Here is a 27,151-nt window from a genome sequence, read left to right on the forward strand (position 1 = left end):
TTGAGGTTTTATGTTAGGTAAATGACAGATCTGATTCGCACTATAATAGTGGTATATGCCAAACCTCTGTGTGGGCTCCTCACTGTTCCAGGGAAAGACCCACTGGTAACTTGGCTCCCTCAAGCTCAGCTGGAGGAGGAAGGGAAGGCTCTGCGACAGAATAATGCAGCATTCACCTTACACCCCAAAAGGTTCTAAGGAAGCGAGCTGCTCCCACATCTCCCAGAGTCAGGAAGAGTCAAGAAGGAAGGTTATGAAAGACATTTAGGATGAAGAGGATCCAGACAGGAAATGAGGCTCAAACCAAGCCAACCACTTCCATGCGGATGACCCTTTACAGCAAGACTTCTTAATATTCAGTTAGCAAATGTTTACACAGAGCTTGCTGTGTGCCAGGGACAATTCTAATTGCTTCAGATGCCAAGCCTAGAAATCCTCACCACATCCCTCTGAGGTGGGTTCTACTGTTATCTCCATTTTAGTGGGGAGGAGACTGAGGTGCAAAATAATTAAGAAATCTGCCCAGTTTTATTCAGCTGTGGATGAAGGGCCCAGGGGATGCTTCAGGTTGTCACCACCCTCGGAGGGGACCCGTCACTACCATCCTTAGTTCTGTTCTGGGAGCCAGGCAGGCTGCACATGGGGAATGAATACAAACGGCTAGAGATACAAGCCTGAAGGTTAACAGAGCTGCTTTTGTCTCCTGATAATTATCATTATACAAGGAATAATTGAAGTAAGAGGTGCTTACTCATCTTAGCACGTTATGGTCAAAGCTATGGTTTTTCCAGTAGTCATGTGTGGATGTGAGAGTTGTGGTACTGGAGAAGACTCTTGAGAGTCCCTTGAACTTCAAGGAGATCCAACTGGTCAATCCTAAAGAAAATCAACCCTGAATATTCATTGGAAGGACTGATGCTGAAGCTCTAATACTTTGGCCACCTGATAAAAAAGAGTTGATTTATTGGAAAAGGCCCTGATGCTGGGAAACATTGAGGGCAAGAGAAGGCAGTGGCAGAGGATGAGTTGGTTGGATGGCATCACTGACTCAGTAGACATGAATCTGAGCAAGTGAGATAGTGAAGGACAAGGAAGCCTGGTGTGCTGCGGTCCACGGGGTCACAAAGAGTCAGACAAAACATAGCCACTGAACAACAACAAATCTTAGCATTCCCAAACCTCACTGGTATATAATTGAGAATCACAGTGAATAATAATTGGGAGTTAGCTCGTCTGCAATGGCAGTTAATAACATGTACTGGGAGGGCCATAGGGGAATTCTCAAAACAACCACACTCCATTCTCTTATTTGAAAGGAGTCCCCCAAATGCACACTCAGCACAGCACCTTGAAATGTGGTATACATCAGTAGCAAGAATGCATGAAAAATGAAGCAGAAATGGTAAACTTTGTATCAGTTGGCTTTTGCCACAACAAAGCTGTGTGACAACCCCCAAACTCAATGACTTGATCTGGGGCAACAGGATCACTACATGCAAAAAAAAGATTTCAACCCTTACCTGATGCCATATACAAAAATTAACTCAGGATGGTTCAAAGATCTACATATAAGAGCTAAACAGTGCAACTTTTAGAGAAATCATCAATTCAGTTCAGCTCAGTTGCTTAGTCGTGTCTGACTCTTTGCAACCCCCTGGACTGCAGTATGACAGGCTTCCATGTCCTCCACCATCTCCCAAAGTTGCTCAAACTCATGTCCATCGAGTTGGTGATGCCATCCAACCATCTCACCCTCTGTCATCCCCTTCTCCTCCTGCCTTCAATCTTTCCCAGCATCAGGGTCTTTTCTGATGAGTCAGTTCTTCGCATCAGTTTTTCAGGACCTTGGATTTCTCAAAGGATTCTTAGATATGATGCCAAAAGTATAAGAAACAGAAGAATAAAATAAATTATAGTTCATTAAAATTAAAAAATTTTGTTCATCAAAGAACACTATCAAGAAAGTAAAAAATCAACCCATAGAATGAAAGAAAATATTTGCAAGTTATATATCTAGTCAGGGTCTAGAATCCAGATTATATAAAGAACTATTACAGCTCAACACTTTAAAAAACACACAATTTTAAATGGGCAAAGACTCTGAACAGACATTTCTCCCAAAAAAAGATGTATAGTCAACAAGCACATGAATATATGCTCAACATTACTGGTCATTTTGTGTGCTCAGTTACTCAGTTGTATCCAACTCCTTGAGACCACATGGACTGTAGCCCTCCAGGCTCCTCTGTCTATGGGATTCTCCAGGCCAGATTCTCCAGGCCAGAGTGGGTAGCTGTTCCCTTTGCCAAGGGATCTTCCCAACCCAGGGATCGAATCCAGTTCTCTTACATTGCAGGCAGATTCTTTACTGTCTGAGCCCCAAGGGAAGCCCAGCTGGTCATTAGGAAAATGCAAATCAAAACCACAATGAGATAAGGCTTCATACCCACTAGGATGTCTATAATTAAAGTAGGGGGGAGGGGAGAGGGAGAGAGGGGGAGGGAGAAAAAGCAAAAGAAAAGAAGGAAGGAAACATATAAATGTTTGTGGGTGTATAGAGAAATTGGGACCCTTCTATATTACTCATAAAATATAAAAAGTGTGGATGCTGTGGAAAGCAGTTTGGTGGTTCCTCAAAATGAAATATAAATTTAACATATAATCCAGCGATTCCACTCTAAGTTATATACCCAAAATAATTGAAAAGAGTTGTTCAAACAAAACCTGTACAAAAATTTGAAGAGCAGCATTATTCACAATAGCTAAAAGGTAGAAACAATCCAAATGTCTATCAACTGGATAACAAAATATGATCTATCCGTATAATGGAATAATATTCAGCCATAAAGAAGATTGAGGTACTACATGTCACAACATAGATGAACCTCAAAACGGTTATGCTAAGGCTCAGTTCAGTTCAGTTCAGTCGCTCAGTCGTGTCCGACTCTTTGCGACCCCATGAATCGCAGCACGCCAGGCCTCCCTGTCCATCACCAATTCCCGGAGTTCACCCAGACTCACGTCCATCGAGTAGGTGATGCCATCCAGCCATCTCATCCTCTGTCTCCCCTTCTCCTCCTGCCCCCAATCCCTCCCAGCATCAGAGTCTTTTCCCATGAGTCAACTCTTCTCATGAGGTGGCCAAAGTACTGGAGTTTCAGCTTTAGCATCATTCCTTCCAATGAACACCCAGGACTGATCTCCTTCAGAGTGGACTGGTTGGATCTCCTTGCAGTCCAAGGGACTCTCAAGAGTCTTCTCCAACACCACAGTTCAAAAGCATCAATTCTTCGGCGCTCAGCCTTCTTCACAGTCCAACTCTCACATCCATACATGACCACTGGAAAAACCATAGCCTTGACTAGACGGACCTTTGTTGGCAAAGTAATGTCTCTGCTTTTCAATATGCTATCTAGGTTGGTCATAACTTTCCTTCCAAGGAGTAGGCGTCTTTTAATTTCATGGCTGCAGTCACCATCTGCAGTGATTTTGGAGCCCCCAAAAATAAAGTCAGCCACTGTTTCCACTGTTTCCCCATTTGTTTGCCATGAAGTGATGGGACCAGATGCCATGATCTTCGTTTTCTGAATGTTGAGCTTTAAGCCAACTTTTTCACTCTTCTCTTTCACTTTCATCAAGAGGCTCTTTAGTTCTTCTTCACTTTCTGCCATAAGGGTGGTGTCATATGCATATCTGAGGTTATTGATATTTCTCCCAGCAATCTTGATTCCAGCTTGTGCTTCTTCCAGCCCAGTATTTCTCATGATGTACTCTGCATAGTAGTTAGATAAGCAGGGTGACAATATTCAGCCTTGACGTACTCCTTTTCCTATTTGGAACCAGTCTGTTGTTCCATGTCCAGTTCTAACTGTTGCTTCCTGACCTGCATACAAATTTCTCAAGAGGTAGGTCAGGTGGTCTGGTATTCCCATCTAAGGATAGATAGTGTGATAGATAGATGCTGAGGATAGATAGTGTGTAATCTTATTCATATGAAACATCCAGAAGAGAAAAATTCCTGGAAACAGCAGATTCATGTTTCCCTAGGGAAGCAGGGAATGGGAAGTGAAGGCTTAGTGGGTTTTAGGTGTCCTTCGGGAGTGATGAAAATGCTAGAATTAGAAAATCATCCTAGTGGGTATGAAGCCTAGCATTAGCACTAGAAAATGCTAGCGGTGATACTTACATAACACCATGAATGTACTAGATACTGCTGAATTGGATACTTTAAAACGGTAACATGCTGAATTTTAGGTGAATTTTAACTTAAAAAAAAAAGCCTTCGTGGTTTTGTAAAATAATTATTTCTTCTCAGTCACATACCTGTGGGTGGTCTGGGGGTAAGCTGATCTAGCATGAGCTCAACGAGGCTTGCTTCTGGACTCCAGGTGGGATCCAGGTCAGCCTCATACGTCTCTCCCGCTCTCAGCAGTAGACTTGACAGGGCATAATCTCCTCAGTGATGGCAAAAGCACCAGAGGGCACAGCCAACACTCAGACACATGTAAAGCCTTGCCTTGCATCCCCTTGGCCAAAACAAATCACACAGCTGAGGTCAAAAAGTAAGGGCAAATGTTTTCTCCCATTCTGAGGGCTGTCTTTTCATCTTGTGTATAGTTTCCTTTGCCATGCAGAAGCTTTTAAGTTTAATTAGGTCCTGTTTGTTTATTTTTGTTTTCCTTTTCACTACTCTAGGAAGTGGGCCAAAAGGATCTTGCTGTGATTTTTGTCAAAGAGTGTTTTCCTCTAAAAGTTTTATAGTGTCTAGTCTTAGATTTAGGTCTTTAATCCATTTTGAGGTTATTTTTATGTATGGTGTTATGTAGTGTTCTAATGTCATTCTTTTACATGTAGCTATCCAGTTTTTCTAGCACTACTTGTTAAAGAGACTGTCTTTTTTCCATTGTATATTCTTGCTTCCCTTGTTATAGATTAGGTGACCATATATCCATCAATAGATGAGTGGATAAAGAAGATGTGGTACATACATACAATGGAATATTACTCAGCCATAAAAAGGAACAAAATTGGGCCATCTGTAGAGATTTGGATGGACCTAGAGTCAGTCATACAGAGTGAAGTAAGTCAGAAAGAGAAAAACAAATATCATATATTAATGCATATGCATGCATGCTAATTTGCTTCAGTCATGTCCAACTCTTTGCAACCCTATGGATTGTAGTCTGCCAGGCTCCTCTGTCCATGTGATTCTCCAGGCAAGAATACTGGAGTGGGTTGCCATGCCCTCCTCCAGGGGATATTCCAGACCCAGCGATTGAACCTGCATCTCTTACATCTCCTGCATTGGCAGGCAGTTTCTTTACCACTAGCACCACCTGGGAAACCCATTTATACATATATGTGGAATCTAAAAAGAGGACACAGATGAGCCTATTTGCAGGGCAGGAATAGAGACACAGACATAGAGAATGAGCATGTGGACTCAGATGGGGAAGAAGAGTGTGGAATGAATAGGGAGATTAGGATTGACATATATACACTACCATGTGTAAGACAGCTAATGGGAACCTGCTGTATAGCACAGGGAGCTCAGCTAGGTGGTCCGTAACGATCTAGAGGGGTGGGATGGGGGATGGTGGTGGGAGGAAAGTCCAAGAGGGGACATATGTATACATATAGCTGATTCACTTTGTTGTACAGCAGAAACTAACACAACATTGTAAAGCAATTATACTCCAATTAAATATATATATACACATATATATATACATATATACACACATATACATATATATATATATATATATATATATATGTATAAGGGCAGAGAACTACCCTCCACTACCGGAAAAAGGAACTACAAAGTTGAATGAAGACATATGGATGAACCTGGAGGACATTATGCTAAGTGAAATAAGCCAGACACAGAGGACAAATACTATACAATGTCACTTAGAGGTAGAATCTCAAAGAATCAAACTCACAGAATTGGAGAATAGAATGAAGGTTGCCAGGGCTGAGGGATGAAGGAAATGGAGAGATGTTGGTCAAAGTGTACAGGCCTTCAGCTACTGAAAGCATAAGTTCTGGGAGTCTAATGCACAGCATGGTGATTGCATGTAAATAATGCTGTCTCGCATACTTGAAGGCAGTGGATGCGTTAACTAACTTGACTGTGGAAATCATTTCAAAATAAATGCATATGTTAAAACATCACATTGTACACCTTTAAAAAGTCCCATTGTACATCCTAAATATATGCAATTTTAATTTGTTAATTATACCTCAATAAAGCTGGAAATAAATTAGATTGATTTTTTAAAAGTCGAATGGTAAAACACAAAGATAAAGGGAGGAGTAAGAAAGTGAAGAGGAACTAAAAAGCCTCTTGATGAAAGTGAAAGAGGAGAGTGAAAAAGTTGGCTTAAAGCTCAACATCAGAAAACGAAGATCATGGCATCCGGTCCCATCACTTCATGGGAAATAGATGGGGAAACAGTGGAAACAGTGTCAGACTTTATTTTTCTGGGCTCCAAAATCACTGCAGATGGTGACTGTGCAGCCATGAAATTAAAAGACACTTTCTCCTTGGAAGAAAAGTTATGACCAACCTAGATAGCATATTCAAAAGCAGAGACATTACTTTGCCAACAAAGGTCCGTCTAGTCAAGGCTATGGTTTTTCCAGTGGTCATGTATGGATGTGAGAGTTGGACTGTGAAGAAAGCTGAGCGCCGAAGAATTGATGCTTTTGAACTGTGGTGTTGGAGAAGACTCTTGAGAGTCCCTTGGACTGCAAGGAGATCCAACCAGTCCATTCTGAAGGAGATCATCCCTGGGATTTCTTTGGAAGGAATGATGCTAAAGCTGAAACTCCAGCACTTTGGCCACCATGCGAAGAGTTGACTCATGGGAAAAGACTCTGATGCTGGGAGGGATTGGGGGCAGGAGGAGAAGGGGAGACAGAGGATGAGATGGCTGGACAGCATCACTGACTCGATGGATGTGAGTCTGAGTGAACTCTGGGAGTTGATGATGGACAGGGAGGCCTGGAGTGCTGCAATTCATGGGGTCGCAAAGAGTCGGACACGACTGAGCGACTGAACTGAACTGAACTGAACTGAAGGAATTGTGAACTTGAATGCAACCTACCTCAGCTTTTTCCTTACACAATTGACCTCTTCATACTTTGCTCCTAAATGGCAAGAATTCCTCCATATCTTTTCCACCACCTTTTATGGTTTTTTAGAGCAAAGGACCTCCTTCTAAGGAATATGACCCAATTCACCCAAGGTACTCTTATTAAATCATAGAAAACACAGATCAAAGTAAGTGTTTATAATTTATTGGGGCCTTTCTAATGTTTAGCAGATGGAATGGGTGGGTTCCAAGGCAATTATAGGATCCTTGGTATCAAATAGCTCATTTTCAGGTGTGTAGATCTCCCCACCATACCTAGTGGCAGATTTTAAATCCCACCATCAGTCAAAGGAAGAGCAAGGACATGGAGGGTTGGGTAGGAATTTCATGGGCCAGTCCTAGAAGCATCAGACATCACTTCTACATTCTATTGCCCAGAATTCAGTCATATGGTTACAAATTTCACAGGTGCAAAGGAGACTGGGAAATGCAATCCAGCTATGTGTCTAAGAGGAAGAGGAAACTGGTAAAGTGAATATTTAGCCAGTCCCTGACACATTCTATATTAAGCTCTCTTTATTGGAATGTCAAGCTATCTAAAGTTGGCTCCAAAAAAAGTGCTAATCTCTTATTTGTAGGAGTTTAGGGGACCACTTCTTCAGTCTGGGGAAACAGAGGAAAATCTGGCACCAAGTTTGAAGATACTGAGCAGCAAGAGAAGACAGAGCCCACAGTGTTGCTATTGTTCAGTTGCCCACTCGTGTCCAACTATTTGTGACCCCATGGACAGGCCTCCCTGTCCCTCATCATCTTCCGGAGTTTGCCCAAGTTCATGTCCATTGCATCAGTGATGCCATCCAGCCATCTCCTCTTCTGATGCCCTCTTCTCCTTCTGCCCTCAATCTTTCCCAGCATCAGGGAAACTTTTCCAATGAGTCAGCTATTCGCATCAGGTGACCAAAATACTGGAGCTTCAGCTTCAGCATCAGTCCTTCCAATGAATATTCAGGGTTGATTTCCTTTAAGATTGACTGGTTTGATCTCCTTGCTGTCTAAGGGACTTTCAGGAGTCTTGTCCAGCACCATGGTTAGAAAGCATCAATTTCTTCGGCTTTCTGCCTTCTCTACAGTCCAGCTCTCACATCCGTATGTGACCACTTGGAAGACCATGGCCTTGACTGTACGGACCTTTGTAGGCAGAGTAATGTCTCTGCTTTTCAACACACTCTCTAGGTTTGTCCACAAACCTAGCTGTGAACAAAATCAGCTCAAAGGAATGAAAAACTGCACCAGAACTTGAAGAAAAAGCATGTGCGACACCAATGATCCTCAAGATTCCAGTGCCTGGAATTCAAACCAGAAAACTGACTGAGTTCTCAGAGGCAAATACCATCCAATGACAAAAGCCTTGACTTCACTCAAGTCAGCCCTGGGGAAGCAAGACTTCCGTACATGTTACAGATTTCACTATTCCATTAGTGGCTTGCTCCCTAGACTTTTACTGTCACCCCAGATAAACTGAAGCTTGAACGAGCAATGTAATCAAAGTGATTTGGACACAAAAGTCTTTCTTCTCTTTATCTCCCACTCGTTTCCCCAACCTTCCTGTTCCTAACAGCTGACCTGAAGGAAGTAAAGGAAAAGTTGGCTGAGGATGTTGTTAACACCTCCAAGGCCAATGAAAGACAAAACGAACTAAAAAATCATACTCCAAAGTACTCATCATGCTTCCCCGAGCTGGCAAGTTCCTTCTTTTTTTGACCATGACCCAGTCGTCCCCCCTGAAATTTCAAGCCAGTTGCCATTTCCACCTCTCTCAACTAGGGGCTTTATTATCGTAAGGTGAGAAAAGTTTCTTTGGCACAAGACTGCCTAGGAGAGAAATCAGAGTGATTTAAGCAATGCCCATGTGTGTTAGAGATGGAAGAGCATCCCTGGCTGCCACATTGGATAGAAAAAAAAAATGTAAGCTCAGATGCATTTATTAAGGTAGGCTGGATATCTGTTCAGCCAAGCCCTTTTTTTTTTTTTTAACTCTCAGATACTATTTTAATGAAAAGCCACCGCAAGTCCTCAGCAAATCACAGCTTTGAAGGAAAATGTCAACCCCTATCAAACCACGAAGAATTGTTGGAGCTGATGGAAATCTAAATTCATCAGTTACTTTCCCCACAGCCCCCTCCATCCACTCCAACCAACCCCTCCTCCTCCAGCTCACCCTAGAGCGCGGGAACAGAGCTGCAAATCAACGCCTGCGGGACATCCCATCAGACAATGGGAAGGTCTAAAGAAAGGTTAAAGCAGAAAGGAAACGAAATTTATAGACTTAGCATTAAAATCTTAAAGGACCTTAGGAACAGCAATGAATCTGATGTTAGGAAAGGCAGGGGCTGTCAGAGGCCACGGCAGGAAGGCCTGACAAGGGCCATAAATCTAAGTTTAGGAGCAGAAAAAAAAAAAAAAATAGGCGTCTTTTCAGGCTGAGGCAGCATGATGAAAAGATTCCAACCTGGGCTTAAAAGAGAGGCGAGGCCGCAGAGGCATGGTGGGGAAGAAGCAGACTCAGGACTGGAAATAAGGAACGAAAAGAGCAGCAGATTGTGGGGGTGGGAGAGGAGACGGACTTGGACCTGCAGAGGCTGCAACAAAGACACCAGAAGCACACCTTTGGCTGTGGCGGGGAGCTTTGAAACAGCCCCAAAGAAAGATAGGAAAGAGAGAGAATGCAAACTAACTTTGTAAGCAACCAGAATCAGCACTAAAGGCCAGGCAGCTGGGGGCAAAAGAAGGTAGAGGAGGAAGTCAGAAGACTGTGGGGAAGGGGGACTTGCCTGCCAGTGCATGCGACATAGATTTGATCCCTAGTCCTGGAAGATTCCATGTTCCTCGGAACAACCAAGCCCATGTGCCACAACTTACTGAAGCCCACGCGTTCTAGAGACTGTTCTCCTCAAGAAGAGAAGCCACGGCAAAGAGAAACCTGCTCACCATAACTAGAGAGCAGTCTCAGCTCTCTGCAACTAGAGAAAGCCTGCACACACAACGAAGACCCAGCAAAACCAAAAATAAATAAATAAATTTTTTATTTATTAAAAAAAAGATTGTGGAGGGTTCAGAAGATTGTTGGGAAGTCAGAAGATTGTGGAGGGGTCAGAAGATTGTGGGGGGGTCAGAAGATTGTTGGGAGGTCAGAAGATTGTTGGGGGGGTCAGAAGATTGTTGGTGGGTCAGAAGATTGTTGGGGGGGTCAGAAGATTGTTGGGGGGTCAGAAGATTGTGGAGGGGTCAGAAGATTGTGGAGGGGTCAGAAGATTGTTGGGGGTCAGAAGATTGTGGGGGTCAGAAGATTGTGGAGGGGTCAGAAGATTGTTGGGGGGTCAGAAGATTGGGGGGGTCAGAAGATTGTTGGGGGGGTCAGAAGATTGTTGGGGGGGTCAGAAGATTGTGGAGGAGTCAGAAGATTGTTGGGGGTCAGAAGATTGTGGGGGGTCAGAAGATTGTGGAGGGGTCAGAAGATTGTTGGGGGGCCAGAAGATTGGGGGGGTCAGAAGATTGTGGAGGGGTCAGAAGATTGTTGGGGGTCAGAAGATTGTTGGGGGGGTCAGAAGATTGGGGGGGTCAGAAGATTGTTGGCGGGTCAGAAGATTGTTGGGGGGTCAGAAGATTGTGGGGGGGTCAGAAGATTGTTGAGAGGGTCAGAAGATAGAGGGGTCAGAAGATTGTTGGGGGGTCAGAAGATTGTGGAGGGGGAGCTTGGGAAAGGCAGCAGTACACAGTGATTAGCACAAGCTGGGAAGCCAAGAACTCCCAGGGTTGTCATTAATTTTCATCCACTCATTCTGTGTATTTTGGGGTTTTGTTTTTTGTTTCTTTCAATTATGCCTCTGGGGTTCAAATATACTATGTTAAGACACTAATTAAAATACATAAAATCATTGCAACTGAAAATAACATGCCATGAATTTTTATGAAAATGCCAAACCCAAGCAGCCTTCCCTCTGGGGCAGGCCTGATTGGAAATGTCAAATTGACACCACTTTGATTGCCAGGGCTCATGCCTGCTTCAACCATGTCCTAGGGTGAGGCATACTTTACTCTGCCTCAGTTTCCCTCACAGGAAAAGAAGTTGGCAGATCTGTTTCACAGTGGCAGGAAAGGATTGAGTGAATTAATATCTTCACAGTACATTTCAAACCTTTGAGATCGAGTTTTTGCTAAATGTTAAATAAGGGTTTCCCCGGTGGCTAAGTGGTAAAGAACACGCCTGCCAATGTAGGGGATATAAGAATCGAGTTTGATCCTTGGGTTGGGAAGATCGCTGGAGGAGGGCATAGAAACCCACTCCAGTATCCTTGGCTGGAGAATCCCATGAGCAGAGGAGGCTGGCAGGTTGTGGTCCATAGGGTCAAAAAGAGTCAGACACAACTGAAGCGACTTAGCACGCATGCAATGTTAAATAAATAATACCCACTCCCTTATGAAATGTAACTCTTTCAGTGTTTCAAAATATGAAAATCAATATGCCTTTTCCATGTCTTACATTCCTCTCCGCTCCATATACTTTCTACAGTCTGCATTTCCTCTCTCTTTCCTAGTTGCATTCCCCTTCTTATCACACTTCTGTCCACTTTTCTTTCCTCGTGTCCATCATCTCTCTCCTTTCTGTTGTCTGACTCTCCTCAATTTCTCACTTTCCTATTTGCCTTGGAAACTAGAGTGCATCTCCTATGCAATGTCATTTCATAGGTGAGTACATATGGTCATTAATATTCATTAGTTTTCTTAATCTCTAGTAAAAATAGAAAAAAGAATGCTACCTTTCCGTGTGTCAGACTGGTTGATTAGCCGACTGTACTTTTAAAGTATAAAACTCTCCTTCTAGAGACAACCTAGAGGTCGAAAACTCTGGGAGGTGGATGCTTTTCTTGGGTCAACCAAGGAAAAGGGAAATGGGCAAAGTTGAGAGACGATTTTGGGGGAGAAATGTAAGCCTTTCAGCAGTGAATTAACCTAAATGTTTTTCCCAAAGATGGTGATCATATTTTCACCTCCTAGACTCACTAGCAGTTCAAAGGGATTGCTGCAAAAAGTTAAGCATCTGAGACTCTAGGACCTAATAAAGCCCTGAATTTTTGGTTTTGTGTTGCCTATAAAAGTCAGTGTGGATTAGGAAAAAAACTGGGTGTTATGACTCACACCCCACATGTACTATCTTAAAACCCAGAAAGAAGCCAAAAATGTCTATGTAAAAGGTGAAAGCTGTGTAAAGAGTGAAAATAAAATAAAAAGACGGAGAAGTAAACACCACCTCAAATGTAAGGAAATTCGGATATTTAGGACCTCCCATAAGAAATAACTTCTTTTTTTCTTAAGTCAATGGATCCATGAATAAATGAACTTAATCTGACTTCTAACTAGCTCATTCAGTGAAAAGCTAGTGGACTAGAAGTTTATTTGAAGAACTGGGGTCTTTCAGCAGCTCAATGGCAGGCTTCCTGTTTGACTTTGGCCAAGTTATTCAACTACTTAATATCTAAAGTTACTCATCTGTAACATAAGTAAAACAATATGATAGCCATGTTATTTTTGGCTCTTGGGCTGCTCCCAACCTTGAATGTGTAACTGAATCTCACAGAGGAATTTCATGGAATTAATGAATATCTACAAAAGCTGAAGGGCCTCAGGTCAATGTTGACTTCATAGAGTTATCATTATGGAGTAGCTGTTAATAGCCCTGGTACCACCTCCTGCTCTCCTACACATTACTCTTTCTGTCTGGTATGTCCCCTCTGTTTAAGAATCCATCTGTCCCCCCCTCTAGAAGACTTTCTTTCCATTCCACCATCCATTAGAGCCTCTATCACATCTTTTCTCTAGAATGCATAAGAAATCTTGTTGACCTTGACTTGCCTCATCTTCCTTCCTCTTTTAACACCTCATAAACTGGTTTCTGTCCATACTCTATGTGGTTTTCTTTGTGTTAAACTCAGTGGATCCCCTATATACAAATTTTTCTACAAAGGTGTGTTCTTCTCACCACTTTTCCTGGTGCTGTGAGAGTTGATGTCTAGACTTCAGAAGTGCTTCCATGTAATAAATCACCACCAACCTTTCTGATGACTCCTTGGCAAATTCTTATTTCTCTTGCTGTCCAATGATTATCCCTTCTAATTTTTTCCAGTTAGTGGCTCATCTGATCATGTAGATTTTCTATCAACTGTCTATATACTCTCCAGCTCCTGTTCTTTATCTCTTTCAGATCTGTATGAATTCTGTTGAAGATAGATGTGTTGCTTATCTATGGTCACAATAATAATGCCTAACAAACCATCATAAAACTTAGTGGTCTAGGACTTCCCTGGTGGCACAGTGGGTGAGGATCCACCTGCCAATGCAGCGGACACAGGTTCGATCCCTGGTCCTGGAAGATTCCAGGTGCCTTGGAGCAACTAAGCTTGTGTGTACCACAACTACTGAGCCAGAGCTCTGGAGCCCACCAGCGGCAACGACCAAGCCTGTGTGCTGCAGCTACTGATACTCACGCACTTAGAGCCTGCGCTCCACAACAGGAGCAAGAAGAAGATGTACACCAACATCTTCTTAAGATGTACACCAACATCTTCTTAAGAAGTACACCACAATGAGAAGTCCATGCACGAGGAAGAGTAGCCCCCGCTCACAGTAAGTAGAGAAAGCCTATGCAAAGCAACAAAGACCCAATACAGCCAAAAATAAAGAAAATGATTTTTTTAAAACTTAGCAGTCTAAAATACTAGCCAATGTTTATTGCTTGTGAGTATATGAGTTCTCTGAGTGGTTTTGTGATGTGGGCCTGACTTGATCTCAGGTGTGTTCATGCATCTGCCAACTTCCCAATCACTCGACCACTGCAGCTTAGCATAAATATTCTCTCTCAGATGAAGCCAAGCAAAGAAAAATATCATCTTTTTGCCTGGTCTCTTTGGCAGTACTATCATAATTCCAAGACCCTTAAGGCTCCTTACACTTTAGAAATTTAAAATCATTATTCAGCCTTTTTCAAAATTTCAGCGTTATCTGAATTTTTTTTTCTCCTTATCACATCCTGTCTAGGCTCCTGAAATCATTTAAAAGATTTCTTACAAACCTCCACATTTCCAGGGATCCATCATCTACTTCAAATCATTTTAGATTGGAGACCTATATTCCCCTCTGGTGAGAGTCACTGTGACCTTCTTTGCCTCCTGTAAAAATCTCTGCTCTTGAGCTTCCCTGGTGGCTCAGTGGTAAAGAATCCACCTGCCAATATAGGAGACATGTGTTCGACCCCTGGACTGGGAAGATCCCACATGCTACGGATCAACTAAGCCTGCAGGCCACAGCTACTGAAACCTGCGTGCCTAGAGCCCACGCTCTGCAATAAGAAAAGCAACCACAGTAAGAAGCCCATACATGGCATTAGAGTGTAGCCCTGGCTTACTACAGCTAGAAACAAGCCCATCCACAGCTACAAAGACCCAGCACAGTCAAAAAGAAAATAAATAAATTTTGTTTTAATCTCTGCTGTTGCTTCTGTCCTTCCACAGGTTGGTATACAGCATCTTAAAAATTAGTAGTAAAGGGAATCAATAGCAGAATGTTCAACAAATAAACATGCAAACAAAAAGCAACAAAATTAAATGACAGAGTAGTTGAAATCCATTTTATCTATTTCTTCTTGTTGAGCCAAATCCTGGAACAGTCTGAAAATGACATATTTAACATCTTCAATCTGTTCACTAATGTGTATGTCCATCTCTGACTAGTTATAATAAACATACATGATTGTTGGAAAACTCATTAATCCAGATCTTATTGATATGGCTACTGTCAAAATTAATCATCTCTTCTCAAGCAAGATAGTTTTCTCGTTATTAAATTCATTAGAACCCCTAAGTTAAAAAAAATGTGCCTGGATTTTCAAAAGTGTGTTATTATAATAAGACCCAAACTCAGTCCATAATTTCTGGATTTAAAGCCTGTAGTTGAGATACCATGTCCTATTTGGCCTTTAAAAAAAAGGAATCATTTTTCATGAATTTGTTAATTTTTATTTTCAACCCTTTCTTACTCTTCTGCCAAAAATGGCTATGTCTCTACCTTATCTCTTCATAAGCCAATTTCTAGAAGGGAAGAACTTAGTCTTTCCCACTCTCGTTCTAGTTTCCCCACAGTGCTTGGTGTGTAGTTAGAGATTAATAAGTATTTATTCTTTATAATGATAGTGTGGGGCTCATTTCAAACAGACCACCACTCTGTCAGTGGGCTTCACAAAAGCAGAAGCTTACAATAGAGGAATGTAGTCTTTTTGAACATCTGGAACAAATGCCAAGACCCCAGTCTAAACACTCTTCCCTGGAGATTCAGATTCATCTTTCTTTTAAGTTTATATGTATGTGGTATAGCTATTGTTCTTGAAAAACCAATGTCTGGTGCTTTTCCTCTGGATTCATTTACACTTGTTGCTGTTGTTCAGTCACTAAGTCATGTCTGACTCCTTGCAACCCCATGGACTGTAGCACCCCAATCTTCCCTGTCTTTCACTATCCCTTGGAATTTGCAGAAACTCATGTCCATTGAGTCAGTGATGCCATCCAACCATCTCATTCTCTGTTGCCCCCTTCTCTTCCAGCCTTCAATCTTTCCCAGCATCAGGGTCTTTTCCAGTGAGTCAGCTCTTCACATCAAGTAGCCAAAGTATTGAAGCTTCAGCCTTATGCATACACTAAGTTTGTTACATTTGTAACCTTAAACTAAATTTAAGACCTGAACAGTTGCCCCTTATTCTTGTTTTGAAACTTTGATTCCCTTTATACTTCCTCACGCTGTATCTTTTAGAGTCTCAGTTTCCAGATTTCAGGACCAACACTGAAGATCCTTAGAGGGAGGACCCCCTATCCCACTGATCTTGTTTAGCATAAGTCTAGCTCTTTGCCCTGGAGAAGGCAATGGCACCCCACTCCAGTACTCTTGCTTGGAAAATCCCATGGACGGAGGAGCCTGGTGGGCTGCAGTCCTTGGGGTCGTGAAGAGTCGGACATGACTGAGCGACTTCACTTTCACTTTTCACTTTCATACATTGGAGAAGGAAATGGCAACCCACTCCAGTGTTCTTGCCTGGAGAATCCCAGGGACGGGGGAGCCTGATGGGCTGCTGTCTATGGAGTTGCACAGAGTCGGACACGACTGAAGTGACTTAGCATAGCTCTTTGCCCTCTTTGTTTTCCACGGCTCTGTCATTGTGACCCATCACTTGTCATCACAAACACAGCTTTCCTCTATGTACTTTCAAGGACTCTGTGCCCCCTCTTGGGGGACCACTCAATCCTCTTTGGTTTTCTTCAGTTACTAAATCAGGCCATTGATTTCTAGTTTTCCCTCCTGTCATCAGTATGGAGCCAATCAGACCAGAGAATCCTATTAACCAAGCAAGAGGGTACCACTGGGGTTAGAGAGGGCTAATGTTGTCAGGTTGGTTCCCTTAATATCTCTGCATTTGTAAAGTATTGTTCCTAGTAAGTTGACTTCAAGCCCTATATTTTACAAAGCTCCCTCTGACACAGTTCACCTCAGCCCTCTCCTCTTCTCTTTCCCACAAACTCTTGAGGCCCTAGAAAGTCTTCTTTCAATCTATACAGACAAACAGTTCCACTTATTAGTTTGATTCAATGCCAAGTTACTTTTCTGAAACACTTCCAGTCTGCATTATAAGCCAACACTCCCACGAGAGCTGGCCTGCTTCCTTCCCACACTGATGGTGCGAGAGGGGAAAAGAAAACACCCCACACATCAAAGAACAATCCCACTCAGGTCTGGGATTGGTTGAGAGACAATGCAGGGTGTGGTTCTGAGTCAGCTGTTCATCTCTTCTACCCATCCTTTTTACCTCACAAAATGGAATAAGTCTTGAACAGGAAAATTAAGCAAATCAACCAAATGAATGAAATGAGCTTGTCTGTCCACATGCTAATCCACATGGTGATGGGGAGCCATTTCAAATCAGATGTGAGCAGTAGCCAAAACTATTAGTAGGTTGGGAAATGGAGTGCATCAAGGGTCAGATTTATAAAACAGTGCTCTTTTTGCCAAACCTCTGAAATTCTAAACAAAAACAACACTCAGATACGTCAAAAAGACCAACCCTAAGCATCTGGTTTCCTTAGCTGGTGCACAGAGCAGGAGAAATGTTGGCAGAACATTTGATTACCATAAAAGAGAGAGCTATGCAGAAACCACATTAGAGTAAACTCAACCAAAACAAAGTCAAATGTTTGAACGGTTTTGAATAAATTATGATGGAGACTTGAAAAAGGGTCTAGCCTGGATTAATGAGAAATGCAAATGAACTGGCTCAGAAGCAAACTCGCTTCCCCTGTGATGTGACCCTTTGCCCCTCAGATTTGGGGGTGAAGTAAATACCTGTCATCTACAGAACTGCTCAGAGGCACACCACATCCACATGACGGGTGGCTTGAGCCAAGCACGTTAACCGTTTCCAGAGAAGTGATAAGTCAGCCTGATGCTGAAGTGTGTCTGCTGAGCCCCCCTAACTGCCAGCTCCACCCCCTATTCCTTTCAATGAACTACATGGACCAGCTGGTTTTGATGATTTCACCCATGGCAAAGACTGTGAGAAACACACATATTTTGGTAACACACAGCAACATGTATACATTTACGCATATATATTTGCACATGCATTTTCTCTGGGTTGTATATATGTCTATTTATTATTTGGGGTTGGCAACAGCATTCAATCAGTCTTTCAGAGTGTCCTCTTATGAGCTGTCAACAAAACCTCCCTAATTTGTGTTCTTGGCAGCTGAATCCAACCACCATTGGAAACCAAATTGCTGGGCTTTGGAAAGTCCAGCCCATCCATCTAGCAGCCTATTTTCTTAGGGACTCGGATGATCCCTGGAGACCCTCCCCTTTAAGCCCCTCTTAGCATTACTGTGCAAAAAGAGATGATTAAGAAATGAATACTATTTTAAGAATATGTGAGTGGTTCTCATCATACTCTCCAGATTCTGTCTAGAGTAGGAGCAAAGACTCAAAGATTTGTAGGTTTGGAGGTTCAACAAATCAGGAAAATACTCCCTAAACTAATGTTAATGAAATGAATAGAGGGGGAAGTAAGAAACGAGGTTGACAAGATGACTGGGAGTCTCGTTATGGTTCTACCTTGCTGTTGGGAGAACAAGCTCTGAGTAACAGCTATGATGATAGGGAGTTATTTTCATGAGGGCACTCTATGTGAACAACTCCCTCTCCTGAAAAGCCAGGCTGCCTCGTGCCAGGGAGCCAGCACCACCCCCACTACTTCTGCTGCCCAGTGCCTGAGGTTGAAAAATGTGAGGCAGCTGGGGAAGATGAGAGCCAGGCATCCTTCTCTTATTTGTTTAACCACGCTGCTGGCCTAGGTGCAATCACAGTTTTTCATTTACATGATCTGCTAATTGGAAATCCGTGCCTACCCAGCCTTGGTCCATGCTTAGATGCTCTTGCTGCTGGCCTTGGATATTTCATTCCAAATATACCCTGGGTGCCAATAATGATAAAAAAAACAAAAACAAAAAAACCCACTTGAGAACAGTGTTGTTAGACCTTAGCATGCAAAAGAAGCACCTGGTATACTTGATGAAACCCATACTCTCAGGCCAGCCCCAAAAGATTCTGATTTAATAAGTCTGAGGTAAGCTCTGAAAGTCTGCATGTTCATTTCTGGGGGGAAAAAAGTTGCATTTCTAACAATAAAGTAATGTTAATATTGTTGGTCTGCAGATTTTACTTTGAGTGAGGTATAAGTGCCTTTGAGAGAGTTGCTATAAGAAGAGGTCGTCATTACTTTCCATTCAATCAAGTCAATAATAGATGTTAATTGGAAACTAACTTCCCCAGGTAGGAAAGAAATCTGTGGTCCTTCAGGTTGAGATTTTTTTCTTTCCCTCTCACTGCTTATCCTTCAAGGCCTGGCTTGAGTCCTTTGGACCCTCAACCAGATGCTCCAAACTATATGAACATCTCCCTTGTCTGAACTTCTACTGCACTTCAGCATAGTATTGCCTACTTTTGTTCTTAATTTTTCACTCACTGTTCCTTGCATGTGAATTTTGTCATAGATCTAAACTCTAATGCAATTGGAAAAAGGACCTCTCAACACTCACAGAGCAAGGAGAAGACATAATGATCTCCAGAATGAATTTCCAAGATCAAAGCAGAACTAAGTGTGCCTGTGAATGTAAAAACAGGTAACATTGGAGAGCTGTGATCATAAAGAAGTCATTAAACCAATTGATCACCATGTCATTTTGGCTGTGGTTCTAAATGATTTTTTGTTGTTGTTGTTTGAAGTATCTGGCACAAGATAAAGAGAGATTCTGCTGTAAGGAACAGTAAATGACTTACCTTTTCTGCTATTTGTTTTCTAGACAGAAATTAGTTTAAACTGCACCCAAGATGTTCCCAGGTTGGATGTTGCTGCATGAAATAGATTAAAAGTAACATGGTAGATTTCATGGAATGGGCATGTGAGGAGTCCCAAGTACCCTTTCCCCAAGGAAATACTATTTAACTACTAAAAATTATAAAAGAACAGCCATTTAAAGTCCCTGAAGATCTTCCTAAGGATGCACATCAAATGGAGACTCGGTCATTTAAGAAAATCTACTAAATCTTCATATAGTAGAATATATATATATATATATAGTAAGTCCTAGAATAACCACTAGGAAAATAATTTCAGAAATATGGTTAAAAATCATTAAAGGAAGTAAAAAGTTCTCTAGAAAAGATTCATTTAATACAAAAGATGGTAGCAAAGGAGAAACAAGGGAACAAAAATATATGAGACCTAAAGAAAGAAAAGAGCAAATGGCATAAATCCAAACATATCAATAGAAATACTAAATATGAATAAACAATACAATCTGATCAAAAGGCAGAGAGAGTCAGACCACACAAGAAACAAAAATCAACTATATAGTGTCCACAAAAAATATACATTAGATTCAAAGATATAAATATGTTGAAAGTAAAATAATGGAAATACAGTAGATATACCATGCAAGCAGCAAGGAAAGAACTGGGGTGGCTATATTAGTATCAGACAAAATAGACATTAAAACAAATAATGTTGCTAGATTATAAGATTAAAGATACACTTTATAATAGGTATATTTTATAACATAAAAGGGTAAAATTTATATGATGATTATCTATTCATAAGCAAGATATGGTAATTATAAACCTTTATGTACCTAACAACAATGCCTCAAAATACAGAAGCAAAAGTTAACAGAATTGGAGGGAGAAAGATCATTCAACAATAATAGATGGAATCATCAGCACCCCAATTTCAGTAATAGATATAAAAACTAGAGAGAAGACTGACAGGATATACAAGACATTAGCAACACTATAAACCAGCTAGAACTAAAGACATCTAAATAACACTGCAACCAATCACAGAAGAACATGTGTTCTCTAGTACACAGGGAATATTATCCAGGATAGAATGTATGTTGGCCCATAAGTCAAATTTCAATAAATCTAAGGAGATTACAATGATACAAATTGCTTTCCCAACAAAATGGGATTAAATTAGAAACCAATAATATAAGGAAATTTGGGAATATTTATGAATATGTAGAAGTTAAACATATACTGCTAAATAATCAATTAGTCAAAAAAGAAATCATGAGAAATAAGGAAATACTTTTAAAGGAGTGAAAATGAAAACACAACATTCCAAAACTTATGGGATGAAGCTAAAGCAGTGCTTAGAGATAAATTTATAACTGTAAATGCCAACATTATAAAAGAAGAAAAAGCTCAAATCAATAGCCTGGATTTCTATCTCTAGAACCTGGAAAAAGAAAACTAAACCTAAAGTAAGAAGTAAGGGTATGATAAAGAATAGAAAAATTGATAGAATTTTGGCTAAAATTCATAGGAACCCAGAATAGCCAAAGTGAAAAGTGAAAGTCAAGTCGCTCAGTCGTGTCCGACTCTTTGCGACCCCGTGGACTGTAGCCCACCAGGCTCCTCCATCCATGGGATTCTCCAAGCAAGAATTCTGGAATGGGTTGCCATTTCCTTCTCCAAAGCAACCTTAAAAACAAAGAACAAAGTTGGAGGACTCAACTCTTACCATTTTCACACTTACCATAAAGCTACAGTAATCATGGACATGAGTTGGAGCAAACTCCAGGAGATAGTGAAGAACAGGGAAGCCTGGCGTGCTGCAGTCCATGGGGTTGCAAAGAGTCAGACACGACTGAATGACTGAACAACAACAGTCAGGACTATGATGTTGGCATAAGAATGACATCCAGACCAACAGAATAGATTTGAGAATTGATAAACAAACCTTCCATTTATAGTCAGTTGATTTTCAAAGGGGTGCTAAGACCATGAAAAGGAGATTAAAACATCTTTTCAACAAATGTTGGCTGGGACAACTGGATATCCATATGAAAATGAATGAACTTGACTCCCTTCTTTACATCATGCGCTTGCTAAGTTGCTTCAGTGGTAGCTGACTCTTTGTAACCCTTCAGACTATAGCCTGCCAGGCTCCTCTGTCTGTGGGATTCTCCAAGCAATAATACTAGAGTGGGTTTCCATGCCCTCCTCTGGGGAATCTTCCCAACCCAGGGATCTAAACCGTGTCTCTGATGTCTTCTGCATTGGTAGGCAGTTTCTTTACAATTAGTGCCACCTGGGAAACCCTCTTTACATCATACATAATAAGAAACTCAAAATAGATCATAAACCTAAATATAAGAACTAAAACTATAAAACTATTGGAAAAAATAGGAATAAATCCTCATGAACTTAGATTGGGCAGTGGCTTCTTAGCTATTATACCAAAAGCACAGCAGCAAAAGGAAAACAGAAAACAGATTTTAAAAATCAAAGCTAAAAAATTCATACTACAAATAATTCTATCAAGAAAGTGAAAAGAAAAATCAGCATAATGGTTGAAATATAGTTAAAGAATATGTCTGGTAAAGGACTTGTCCTTAAAAAATTTTTTTTAAAAAGGCACATTTACAAATCAATAAAAAGCCCAATTTTTAAAATAGGCAAAAAAATCTCAAGAGACAGTTCTCCAAAGAAGATAGATAGATAGATTATGTAATATATATACTAATGGTTAACACAAACATGAAAATCAAAGATTATCCATTTTCAGTATAGCATTGAAAATCCTTGTCCATGGGATTTTCCAGGCAAGAATACTGGAATGGGTTGCCATTTCCTTCTCCAGGAGATCTTCCTGACCCAGGGATTGAACCCAGGTCTCCTGCATTGTAGGCAGATGCTTTACCGTCTGAGCCACCAGGGAAGATTTTCAGTATAGCAGCATGTATCAACTCGGAGCTGTTGTATAGCACACGGAACTCTGCTCTATGTCAAGTGGCAGCCTGGATGGGAGAGGGGAGTTTGGGGGATAATGGATACATATATATGTATGGCTGGATCCCTTTGCTGTATACCCAGAACTATCAAAATATTGTTTGTTAATCGGCTATACCCCAAGACAAAATAAAAATATTTTAAAAACATAAAAACACTTTCCATAATGACTACAATCAAAAAGACCAACAATAATAAGTGTCAGCGAGAATGTCGAGAATGGTGGGAATGTAAAATGATGCAGACACTTAGGAAAAGAAGTGTGACAATTTTTCAAAAAGTTACTAAACAGAGAGAGTTGCCACGTAGCCCAGAAATCTCCTATCTACAATTCTAGCTCTATACACAAGAGAATATAGACCTTCTAGCACGGCTGGATTCAAGTGCTCCCACCATGACATCAGGAATTTCAATAGAAGCATATATGAAAGTGAAAGATAGAGATATAAAATTGGATTTATCCCAGTTCTGCTTTTCTCTGTGTTGATCCTGCTCTCTGCCTCATCTAGATGACTACCAGCCACTTATAGTCTTACAGTCTACCACTTCATCCACTCTGGTGGAGAGAGTCTCTTTCTCAATACTTACAGACAAGGCTCCCAGACTGCTTCTCAATAGCCTACTTGGGACACTTGCCCATCACTCAGTCGATCACAGTGGCATGGAGACCAGACTCTGGTTAATTGACCTGTCATGCTCCTCTCTAGGTGGGCAATGGGGAAACAGCTGAAACATGGACTGTCATATACAGTGGTCTCCCTAAGGAATTGTAAGATGCTCATAACAAAGAGGGTATGGGTGTTGAGACCCACTACAGTGGTACAAAGTATAATTTAGAAACAGGTTGTTAAACATGCTGAGCTTAGGAAAGAAAAGATTTATTATGATTCCTAGAAAGGATTTTTAAACCTATCTGAAAAGAAAAAGAATGTGCTGACGTTTGAACAATTAACTTCAATTTAAGTATCCCACTACACAGATGATGTCTCTTGAAAAAAATTTTAAATGATAGCAAACTTTTGAATCCCTTTATGGTTTCAGCAAATCTTCAGGATTATGTGGCTGGACTTGGTACAATTTTGACATACAGTATCTATTGCAAACTTTCCATTTCATTACACCATACACATAAGCTTGACTTCAATGGCAGAATGGGACAGTTAGAGCAGTTCAATCTCTGCCCTAAATAGAATAGGGGATTGGGGTAATGCGAAAGGCTACAAATACAAGAGCGCTTAAGGATATTGTGTTACGGTTTCCAGGTATAAACCACAGAGCAAAGCAGGCTCATGTCTTTGCCCGCTTCACACTGAAATGTTGCAGCTTGGGACCCGTCCCAGAGTTATTTTCAGGGTGGCTGGATTTCAGTCTGGCTTCTGTGATCTTAACATCTGTAATCTTTGTCATCTTGGTATAAGATTTCCAGGAAAGTTTTTTTAATTAATATTTTATCAAAAACAGAACATGGGTCCTTAAATAGCCTACTACTGATCAACTGTTTGGGGCTTTTCCATAGCTTAGCATTTTACACATATAATTTTTCTTTGCAAATAAAGGTCAGATTCTGTCTTATATTTTTGTAGCTTCCCTAGCAACTCTGCAGAGAAGATTTAAAAGAAGGTTTTAAAAATAATACCAGTTTGATTATTGAAAATGTCACCTTGCTTGGAAATAATATTACTATCACTGATACTATTAAGAATAATAATAACAGCACTTCTTTTCTAAAATTTTAAAAAATTTATTTATTTTTGGCTGCACTGGGTCTTCATAACTGCAGGTAGGCTTCCTCTAGTTGCAGCAAGCAGGAGGTTCTCTAGTTATAGCACATGGACCTCTCATTGTGGTGGCTTCTCTTGTTGCAGAGCATGGGCTCCAGAGGCCTGGGCTTCAGCAGTTGCAGCTCATGGGCTTAGTTGCCCCATGGTATATAGAATCTTCCCGGACCAGGGATCTAACCTATGTCCCCTGCATTGGCAGGTGGATGCTTTACCACTGGACTACCAGGCAAGTCCAACACTTATTTTATTAAATACGATGCATTTTTTAGCACTTACATGAACTCATTTAATTTTCACTTTAAGAAGATGGTACCGTGTCAACAATGCAGAGTCTCAGAGAGGTGAAGTAACTTATTCAACATCACACAACTGGTCAGGCTTGAAGTCAAAACCTAAACTCGTACCCTGGTCAGTGCTTTTAACTACCTTGCTGACAGTTTGAGGGTAGCCTCTAAGTTACTCTATTTATCAGGGCCATGCTGACTGTACTGTGAGGTCTCGTTACTGCAATGACTAGAAAAGCACGCATGTGAAACAGCACACACACACGCACACACACACACACACACACACCAGGTATGCCCATAACTGTCACACATGCTTCTTTCCTGGCCAACCTTACCTCTCTCACCTCTTCACTTCCTCAGAAAGGCAGCCAACGGTGTCAGACATGGAGTCATAATTCTGTGCCATTCATTTCCCAGGGGGCCACTGGAACTCATGCCAACATCTGACCTTCCATGCTTGTGAAATCCCCTGCCTCCCTCACAGCGTTCTGTGAGGATCCAGTAAGCTTCTGTTGGGGCAAGCACTTTGGATGTACAGCTGCAGAACTTTATCTGAGGAAGATGTGGCCTTCTTTGCCTTTCTCAAGCTGACTACAGAAACCAGGCCCTGCACCCTTGCTCATGCCCTCAGGAGCCCTTGATACCCTGAGGACTAGCCACATCATTCATTCATTCATTTGCTTCCCCCATCCCTGAGGGAAAGAATGTAAAAATGTAAAAAAAAAAAAACACAAAAACCTCCAGAGCTAGGTCCCCATACTCCCCTCTGCACCAGCCTATAGGGGCATATCCAGGCTCTCTCTCTCTGCTCCTTGGCAGGCATTCTAGATCTAAACATTCAAACTGTCACCAGGACTCTGTGGTAGTCAGCTTTCTGAAAGGAATATCGTCCCCTGTACCAAGCTGGTGTGAGGAACTGACAGAGATCTCCAGACCTTTGAGGTCATGGAAATGACACCAGACACAGAGCAATCCCTGTTGAAAGAGAAAGTTCCACAGTTCCCAGGGCTGGATTCAAAGAAGGTTTCAGCGCTCAGGAGGAGAACCACAGACCTGGCAGGCAAGAATTCATTGTAAAGAGATGAAAGAGAAGGCATGGGAACTCAGAGAGGCTGTGACTTAGAAGTGAGAGGATTTCCCTCCCAAGGCCTCTCAACACCCCTTAAGACTCCTTCAGCACATTTCGGGGTATCTGCAGGAAAGGGAAGCCGGCATTTTGTTTGGTCAGTTTCTTAGCCCTTCAGCTTCGTAAGCTGCTCAGGTAGCAAGAACTGAGGACAAATGACCAGACAGAGAGTGCCAGTTTCCAGAAGAAATAAAGATGGATCTAGTTCTGCCTGTGGGCCCAGCAATGAGATCGTGGAGTGTAGAGACTGGGCTGCAGGCTTCCCTGACACCACAGAGGCATGGGCCAAACTGGAGAGCCATCAGGGGAACATGGCCCCGGGCCACCAGCTGGAGGGATGTATGAAAAACATGGTCAAGCTTGCAAAGTTCAGAAACTGCTCAGCCCCCAGCAGAAGGTTTGGGGGCTTTTAGGGTTTCCACTCCTCCGTGCCAAGCCCAAGATCAACAGGTTACACTAATACCTCCTGAAAGAAGACAAGCAACCACTGCGCTGGCAATCATGAGGAAAAGCCTCCCCTCCCATCCTACCTCTCACCCTCTAGGGAAAAGCATGGGTAAGGGAGGGTGTGCCAGAAGGCAGACCATGAACTGGGGCCAAGAACACAACCAGTGCCTGGAGGAAGGCAAAGAGCTTTGGCTGGAATCTTAGATTGAAGTCAAAATTGCAAAATGCATGAGCGTGAACTCCAATAACCAGAAAGAGACTGTTCTAATATGCAGAAGTGGTTGAAAAATTATGGAATCCAACTCAGAAGTTGCTAAGGGAACCAGCTGCTCTAGCAAGAAGGGAGGGATCATGGTCGACAGAGCACAGCTGGTAGGAGTTATTGGAAGAACAAAGCTGTTTCATGTTTATTAACCAATAAATGAGACCTCTCTAAGCCCTGATGCCCCAATGGTATGTCTAAAACAAATCCATCTTCGCCCACTGGGGCCAAGGGTCAAGGCTGTGAAGGTAATGATTAGGGGAACAGAGTCTTGAGTCAAATCTTCTCCCATTGGGACCAAGGGTCAAGGCAGTGAGGGTAATGATTAGGGGTATGGAGTCTTGAGTCAGCGAGAACTGGTGTGACACCTGGCTCCACCACTTGCTAAATGTGTAATCTTGGACAAGCTAAACTACTTTATGCCTCAGTTTCCTAGTTCATAAATGGAGATGTTATATAAAGTTCTTATGAAAATTAACCAAGAAAACACATGTGAAGCATTTAGACCAGTGCCTGGTAGACAGCAAGTCCTTAAATGCTAATCATTGTCCTTATTACTGATCTCTGCTCAGAAACCCATAGTATGTTCCAATGCCACCATCTTTGTCCTCATGTAGCACTCAAAAAGCACTCCTGCTCTTTGTTCTCTTGGCTTTCTTGCCACCATCCTCTCTGACCTCTCCCCTTTAATCTCCTTGTCAGCAATT

General features: G+C 41.7%; 1 long non-coding RNA gene across 1 annotated transcript; it reads left to right on the forward strand.

Annotated features, from left to right (window-relative positions):
- The first annotated feature begins 17,831 nt into the window (after positions 1 to 17,831).
- Positions 17,832 to 19,696, forward strand: LOC123328561. Its single transcript, XR_006543458.2, has 3 exons — positions 17,832 to 18,813; positions 18,903 to 19,019; positions 19,241 to 19,696. It is a non-coding gene; the product is annotated as an uncharacterized LOC123328561 (long non-coding RNA).
- The last annotated feature ends 7,455 nt before the right edge of the window (positions 19,697 to 27,151 follow it).

The sequence above is a fragment of the Bubalus bubalis genome, chromosome 2 (genome assembly GCF_019923935.1).
Source record: "Bubalus bubalis isolate 160015118507 breed Murrah chromosome 2, NDDB_SH_1, whole genome shotgun sequence".
Classification (NCBI taxonomy): Eukaryota; Metazoa; Chordata; class Mammalia; order Artiodactyla; family Bovidae; genus Bubalus; species Bubalus bubalis.